This window comes from Eutrigla gurnardus (assembly GCF_963514095.1).
Source record: "Eutrigla gurnardus genome assembly, chromosome: 1".
In the NCBI taxonomy this organism is placed as follows: Eukaryota; Metazoa; Chordata; class Actinopteri; order Perciformes; family Triglidae; genus Eutrigla; species Eutrigla gurnardus.
This window is the reverse complement of record NC_139915.1, coordinates 29,749,363-29,758,012: the sequence shown is the minus strand read 5'-3', so window position 1 is coordinate 29,758,012 and position 8,650 is coordinate 29,749,363. Positions and strand designations below refer to the sequence as shown.

The 8,650-nt window shown below is 41.5% G+C and overlaps 1 long non-coding RNA gene across 1 annotated transcript in view; it reads right to left on the bottom strand.

Annotated features, from left to right (window-relative positions):
• LOC311031050 overlaps window positions 1-5,517 on the bottom strand; it is a 544,877-nt gene extending 539,360 nt beyond the window's left edge. The window contains exon 1 of the long non-coding RNA XR_014599034.1: window positions 5,429-5,517. This is a non-coding gene — a long non-coding RNA (uncharacterized lncRNA). The remainder of the gene's footprint in view (window positions 1-5,428) is intronic.
• Window positions 5,518-8,650: the final 3,133 nt, after the last annotated feature.

Genomic DNA, 8,650 nt, shown 5'->3' with positions numbered 1-8,650 from the left:
TTCACTTCAGCTGTTCAGGGAAATGGAACCGCCCTTAAGATGGCGGCGGGGATTCCCCCGAGGGCAAGTGCTTAGGGCAAGTGAGCGAGGGCGACTCAAACTGTTATTGAAACGCAGCTCTGGGCTGCGTTTCAATAACAACGCCGCCGGATTCCCAGCCGCCATCTTAAGGGCTGTTCCATTTCCCTGAACAGCTGAAGTGAACTCCGTGAGATCGACCCTTGAGGGCTGAGTGATCGAGTGAACAACGATGGCCACTTCAGAGCTGTATATCACCCACAATGCATTGCAGTGGTGCACGAAAAATATGTCCATGCGGTGGCGATAATGAACCTCAAACACCATTGTCTGCTGTCTATTCACCACCAAGGAAGAAGAAGAAAGAAGAAAGTAGAAAATGAATTAAATTTAATTCATTTTCTTAAATTGTGCAATTAGACTGTCTGTTGCAGAGTTATGGCAGAGCCCACCGTTTACAAGTGTAAGTATATAAGCAGCCGTATTGCCATCAAGTGCAGAATACGTCTTCGTCTCAATGAAATGAGTCTCCGCATATTTTGTGTAATTTGGAATAGGCAGTATAGCGCTACTCCAACAATGTGTGGTTGATCCATGATTAGGCTTGTTCGGGATGGTCTTGGCTTGACTTGACTTGACTTACCACGCCGACGAGAGCTGCAGGTGTCTGAGGGGGCGGGCTCTAAAAGAGACGGCAGCCAAACGCCGTCAAGTCGGACAACAAAGTCAACGTGACTATGGTGCTCAAGCGATAGAATGCAGCAGCAAACCAAAGAGGATATGTTTTATATATATATATATATATATATATATATTACACACACACACATTTTTTTTATTTTTATTTTTTTTATTTTTCATTAATGTTTTTATTCATTTGACAGGTAAAAGTACATACAATGAAAAATAAGGGTTTTTTCTTTTTTTCCAAAAACAACAACCACTTATTCCCTCCCTTTCCCAACCCTCCCCAATCCTACAAAATTTTGTTACAGATCAGTAATAACACACATCCTTCCTTCTTACCGTAAACAGACATGCAAATATAAAAGTAAATAGACAATTAAGAGAGAGTAATAAAAATAAAATTAAATAAAAATAAATAAAAAACACCACAAAAAAGTAATATTTTCAATGGGTTGAGATGAAGTAAGGAGGGAAAGGAAATTCAAAAGTCAGTTGTCAGAAGTGAACATTTCACTTGTCCTGTAGTGTCTTTAATTTGGCTATGTAACTAATCATGCAGCCCCAAACCGAATCAAATTTTCCAGGTGTACCCCTCAGATCGTATTTAATTTTCTCCAGATCTAAGTACAGCATGAGGTCTTTAAGCCACACGGAAGCTTTGGGGGCAACTGGTGCCTTCCATTCCAACAAAATTCTTCTACGTGTGTTGAAGCCAATTATGTAATAACAGCCGATAACGTAATAACAGCCGATAACGTAATAAATTTGCCCTTTTTGAAATGTAATAGGCCAATAACGTAATAACTGGCCAATAACGTAATAAAAGTCCTGAAACGATAACGTAATAACTTTTGGCCAATAACGTAATCATTTATTACGTTATTGGCTGCTTATTACGTTATTGGCCTGATAAAAGAAAAAACTTTGCAAATGTAATAACTGAGCCAATAATATAATATGTCATTTGATATAAATATTTTATTGAACTTATAATTGGATATAACTGTGAAAATAAATACTCTCTCAGTCTCTTCCTCAGTCTGTGCCTCCAACACTTATGTTTATAAACACAGACAATTTATATATTGCATGTAGACCTTTAATATGAAAACTATGCCTCTTTGAGGATGACATATTCTCAAATGAAATGACCACACATGTTGGCCAAGAAAAATGTAAGCTTTATTAAACAATTAAACTTTGTAACAATTGGAAAGAATCAGGAAAGAATTAAGGATATCCTCTCCTCTCCTTAAATAACTGGAATGTCGAAATCTGCTGGTTTCAGTTTTTAACTTCTTTCAAGACCCTGAACTGTAAATTAAAACATATAGCAGTTTCAAAATAACTTTGTACAATTGTCACTTTTTTAAAGAACTAAACATTCATCATAAAAAAAACAACATTTAAATTATTTGCTTACCTGAAAAAAAACAAACAAAGAAAAAACACCAACTAAAAAAGGTCAGTTCTTCTTCCAGTAGATGTCCTTAATTTTGTACTGGCCAAAGGCCACATGACTTAACACAATCCAGGCTTTCATCCATCTACTGTCCTTGCTAAACAGCTCTTTAAGACGTGTGCTGATACCACTGCCACGTCCAGCAGCCTTGTAGAGTTTCATAACGCTTATTGAACAGTTGTTATTTTTCTCAAGTTCCAAATTCTCAGCAAGCCTCTCTCTGATGTGAATATGAGGATGAAATGGTGCAACAAGACTGAGACACGATTGAACGTTCCTAACATGGACATGTCTTGATTGAGAGAACAGGCAATGATCATTGACAGGACTTCTGTGGGTAGATATGGAGGTTCATTGACTGACATGGTGAGGGATGCTGGCAAAGTGTTGGCCGTAGATTGAACTTCAACATCAAACATAGGGACAGGTTCATTGTCAGAGATACATGTAGGGCAGGGTTCAGTGTCGGACAGTGGGCCATCTTCAACATCAGACACAGGGCCAGATTCAGTGTTAGACAGTGGGCCATCTTCAACATCAGACACAGGGCCAGATTCAGTGTTAGACAGTGGGCCATCTTCAACATCAGACACAGGGCCGGATTCAGTGTTAGACATACATGTCGGGCTGGGTTCAGTGTCAGATAGATGGCCAGGTTGGGAGTTATTTCCAAGAGACACTCGATTCATCTCAGCCTCCTGAATGGCCTGAATATAAGGAAATATTGGTCCCTCTAAACTAACATAATGTTCCCCGTGTCCTTCAGCAAAATGGCCAAGAACCAAGACAGGCAAGCTTTCACAAAAACAACCAGTTGGTGAGATAACAGAGGCTGCCTCTGAACCAAGAGTTGAGAGAATAAGAAACTGAACATTGAATATCTGTGATGCTCTTTGAACAGTGAGGTGGTCACCATATGTGCCATCTAGTGCCATCCTCTGTAAGTAATCTGCCCATGTCCCCTCGACATACTCTGAAAGGGGTGTCCCATCGATTCCATACGGATGAAGTGTTAAATCTGCCACAATATCTTTGCGCAATAGTGATGCAGAGCGGAAAATTCCAATAGTGCTCAATTGGTCAGCAATAGCAGCAAATTGGCAACTGCCATCTGGCATCGGGTCAAAGCGAATCTTCAGGTTTGATGATTCAAAATACTCCAATCTGTCCTCATGTGTATAAGGAATTCGCAGGTGCATCTGTTGAACTATTTTGGGCTGAGACTTTGGGCGCTGCTTTTCTTCTCGTCTTGTTACACTGGTGACATTAGACACTGAAAACCACTTTTGTGTTGCAGTGGGGCTATTTGGCATATGGAACTGAACCTTATATTTGTGCAACTTTAGGTTTCTTTTCACAACTAAAGCTGGAGTTACAAAATGTTTTTTTGAAACTCTGTGATTACCACTCTTCACTCTGACCAACACATTGTCATTTACCCTATATACAGAGGGTTTATGACTTCTCGATAAAGTCATTCGCTGTGCGCAGTGCTGGGTTGCCTTTTGTGCCCTTCTCCTAATCTTTATTCGCTTATCTTCAAACAAAAGCCTATGCTTTTGGGTGGGCAGTGTTTGATGTTGTGGTAGACATTGCTCTTCAGGAAATTCAGCTGGGGAACAGGTTAACCTGTTGGACAATCTGTGACTTTTTCTTCCATAGTACACCTGAAAAGGAGACATCCAGCTCAAAACCTCCTTTGGATCTTCATTCATTATCCTGGCATATGTTGGTAAATGTTGGACCCAGTTGATTCCTCCTTGTTGATAGTTGACTAAGTCGTACATCATCTTTTTCCTGAGTACACGGTGGCTTCTCTCCACTTTACCCTGGCTCTGGGGATGATATGGCGAGCTCTGAATTATTTTCACCTGAAGGGATTCCATAAATTTTTTTACTGCTCCTTTGAATTCCTTTCCTTGATCATGCTGTATAACCTTCGGCGGACCATGCTCAGTGTAAATGTCCTCAAGATGTCTGGCAATCTCAGTGCTGTGTTTAGTCTTCAGTGGTCTTAGCCAGGTGTATCTGCTAAATACATCTATTATCGTCAGGATGTACCGATACGTAGCTCTAGCATGCTTGACTCTCCATTTACCCATGTCAAGCAGGTCTATCTGGTGACGAACTTGAACTGCTTTGGCTTTAATGGATTTTGGAATGGGTTTGTTTTCAAAGGTAGCCTTATGCAGTTGGTAGCGTCTTGATCTGTCCAATGAGTCTTGAATACTAGCTCGACTGATTCTTCCCGAAGTTGTATGTTCAGTTTTCTTGCACCAGAACCTTTGGTTTCATCGAGAGCCTTGTTCACAACTGCAGCGATAGTTGACTTCCTAGCTACCAGTTTTCCGTTGTATGTAATTGTCTGGCCATCCTCACCGAGGGCATAATGTTGCCTATTCCGCCACAGTCGAATAAGTGCAGCACGCTGGATCCTTGTTCTCTCTGCTACAGGAATATTGAATTCCCCCTTCAGTGCACTGAGTATCACATCATAAGTGTCATCTGACATTTGTCTCTGTCCATGTCCTGCACATCCCCAGATGATACAGGAGAGGACAAAGATTGTTTGCAGTATTTTCATCTTTGCAGATCTGTGAAATACATACAATTGTGTTAAAGATTAAGGTGTGTCATACTTTTCTTTAAACTGTAAATTCTGAATATTAAATGGTGTAACGTATATGTATGTATATGTGTAACGTATATGTACAACGTATATGGCAAGAGCTCCAAAGATTCAGTTCAAGGGCAATACAAAGTTAAGGGCAATACAAAGTTATTCACACACTTTTCATTTAATTAGAACTCCGCTGGTGCGCTGGCGCTCCCACACGACATCGTCGGTACTTTGTAGAATATCTCAGGATCCACACAACGAAACTAATAGCAGTAGTGATAGCAATTTTCCCCATTAAGTGTGTTGTGTGGTTCCAGAGATATTCTACAAAGTACAGACGCTGTTGCATGGGGTACGGAAGCCCTAAACGGCCATGCATACATATATTTTATTTCCTCCGTTTTCCCGTGATAACGAGATCATTTTCCTCCGTTTTCCCGTGATAATTAGATCATTTTGAAGTTCGGTAAAGTTGGAAAGATATTCACAGAGTCGAACTTCCGGGATCAATAAATCAGTGAAAGTGAAACGTTTTTAACACAAATGATGCCTCTGGGCCCTAGTTTCGTGGCACAGCGCAGGGCGGCGCAGGGTGGCGGAGCCGGCGCAATGCAAGTCTCGACCCGCGCAGCCTTGCGCACCGTCAGTTTGGCAGTTTGGTGGATCGCCTGCGCCAAGATGGGTGTGGCGGCGCAGCAGGGGGAGGCGTCACAGATTCAGCTTGGCGTAGCGGAAGTTTCGTGGCAAAAAGCCTCGCCGAGACTGCACTGAAAGCTCGCCAGCTCCAACCTGGTCTACTTTCGGTGCAAGGCGCAAGGCGTAAATAAAGTCCATTCATTCAATGCGAATCACAGCTGGCGGAGTGGAAGTTTGGCTGACGGCGCGCAGTGCGCACACGTCACCGAGACCTCACAGGCAGGTTTCCACAGTTCCAGGCACATTTAAATGCAATAAATAATCACAACAAACACTATTTAATGCAACTCATTGAATCAACACGTGAATTTATATCTTTATAGATTGTCCCGTCACATCTGACGTCAGATCAAAGGCGGATGGCACGCGTAACGGAAACTCAGCCTCTCGGACCAAAACATCTCCCTCTCTCTCTGCTGTTTTTTTTATAATATGGGCATTGTTATTATTATGATACGCGCGCACAGCGCGTGATGCGCGTGGTGGGAGCGGCGGCGCTGCTTCTGTCATCGGGTTGTCAAGTGACGGATCTTGCACTCAACCTCCCCTTACGCATTAAAGGAGAGGAGAGGAGCTCATTTGATTGGTGAAGATCTGAATCGGCTGTATTAATCCCAGTCCACGCCTCGTCTCCTCCTCGTCTCCCACTCACGCCTTCTTCTCCTCTCTCTTTCCCACTTGCGCCGGTGGCCGAGACGGGAGGTGTGCCTGCGCGAGCCTGCGCGGTGCACGAAACTTGCAAAGTCCAGGCGGACACACCCCGTCGGCGCGGCGCAGGTGCGCTGAAAGCTGACTGCGCCTGGTCTACGAAACTAGGGCCCACAGTCTCACCGTAATATCATAGACTACGAGCTACAAGCACCAAAACCCCGATTTTTTACATAAATAAGCCGTCCTGCGAGCTGAACGGAGAACATTGATCTCCATGCGCAACCGGCAGCCGGGCGAGTGCGCAGGGACCGTCTGCAAATTGCATGACAATCAATAACTCCACTGTTATACAGTAGGCCTACAGAGACTCCAAAATCACTACACACATCAAGGGTCTCTTTATGGTCAGTTCGAATCTGTGAATATCTTTCCAACTTTACCGAATTTGAAATCTCGCCTATCACGTTTCATTTGTTATCTCGTTATCACGGGAAAACGGAGGGAAATTATCTCGTTATCACGAGAAAACGGAGGGAAATTATCTCGTTATCACGAGAAAACGGATGAAAATTATCTCGTTATCACGAGAAAACGGATGAAATCAAATGTATGTATGCATGGCCGTTTAGGGCTTCCGTACATGGGAGCGCCAGCGTACCAACAGAGTTCTAAAAGGTTGATAGGCTCTGATATTAGCAAACTGTAAGAGTTAATTATGCTAATAGCTAGCCAACAGTTGGCTAGCTGTAGTCAGTTAACTTTGAATACACTCTCAATAATGTTATATCCTCTTGCACTAACTATGTAAGATAGTTTGTGTGGTACATTCAAGAATTTTAACAAAATCAACTGTTCATCAAAGAAAATTCATCATTGCTTACCTCTCACCATGTGGGCTGGATAGGAAGCAAGGAAATGTGGACAACTGAAGAAAGTTAATCACACCATTGTCATCTAGTGGTCAATTATGGGAAATCAAAAATCCTTAAGAGTGAAATTTGTTTTACTGTCTTCAAGAGTGAGTTACATGTCATACATATTTCATATCTTGCCATTGTCTATGTTTGCAAACAAGCGCAAGTGACAGATTTTATCACAGATATATATTATTACTTTATTGGCTCACTTATTACATTTGCAAAGTTTTTTCTTTTATCAGGCCAATAACGTAATAAGCAGCCAATAATGTAATAAATTATTACGTTATTGGCCAAAAGTTATTACGTTATCGTTTCAGGACTTTTATTACGTTATTGGCCAGTTATTACGTTATTGGCCTATAACATTTCAAAAAGGGCAAATTTATTACGTTATCGGCTGTTATTACGTTATCGGCTGTTATTACATAATTGGCTTCAACATACGTGCTAATAAAGAAGCAAAGGCGATACTATCCTTAAACTTTTTCCTAATTGTTTGATGGTCTGATAATACTCCAAAAATAGCCAATTCTGGACAAGGTGTCAATTCCATATTTAGTGCCTCTGCAAGATGTTTAAAAACAGCCGTCCAGTAAACTTGCAGACGGGGACACGACCAAAACATGTGGGTCATGTTTGCTGGTGACAAGTGACACCTATTGCATGTGTCTGTGACATTGGGATAAATTTTGGAAAGTTTGGAATTGGTAAAATAAATACGATGGACAACCTTAAATTGTATCAGATTAAGCCTGGTGCAAGATGTGCTGTTATTTACCCGAATTAATGCTGAGTCCCAGTCACTGTCATCAACAACCCTGCCAAGTTCTTGTTCCCAGTCTTTCTTGATTTTATCAAGAGATGTCTCTTTGAGATGGGATATTAAGGTGTACATTTTTGAGATAAGGCCTTTCTGATTTGTGGAAATTTCCAAAATTGATTCAATTACTGAGTTAGGAGGGATATTGGGGAAACAGGTACTATTGGATTTAACAAAGTTACGAACCTGGAAGTATCGGAATAGGTGAGACTTGGGAAGGTTACATTTTTCACATAATTCGCTGAAGCTAGCGAAGACATTGTTAATATATAGATCACTTAGCCTGATAAGGCCTGAGCGCTGCCATAGAGAAAAGGCATTATCAATGTTGGGAGGGAGGAAGAGATGATTGTTATGTATGGGGCTGTGATTAGACAATCCTTTGAGTCCAAAAGTACATCTAAATTGGAACCAAATTTTAAGGGTGGAGACGACAATTGGGTTACATGTATATTGGGATGATTGAAAGGGCAATTTTGATGTAAGTAGAGCTAGGAGTGATGTAGAACAGGATTTAGCTTCTAGTTTACACCAGATTAATTCAGGTTCACGAATCCAGAGAGTCATTTTGCTTATGTTAGCTGCCCAATAGTAGAGTTTTAGGTCAGGGAGTGACAAACCACCAACGGACTTATGCCTTGGTAAAAACCCTGTCCTTATCCTGGCGGTCTTGCCTTTCCATATAAAAGATGAAATTTGCTTATTTATAGCACGAAAAAAGGAATTGGGTAAAAAGATCGGCAAGCATTGAAAAAGATACAAAAAACGTGGAAGCA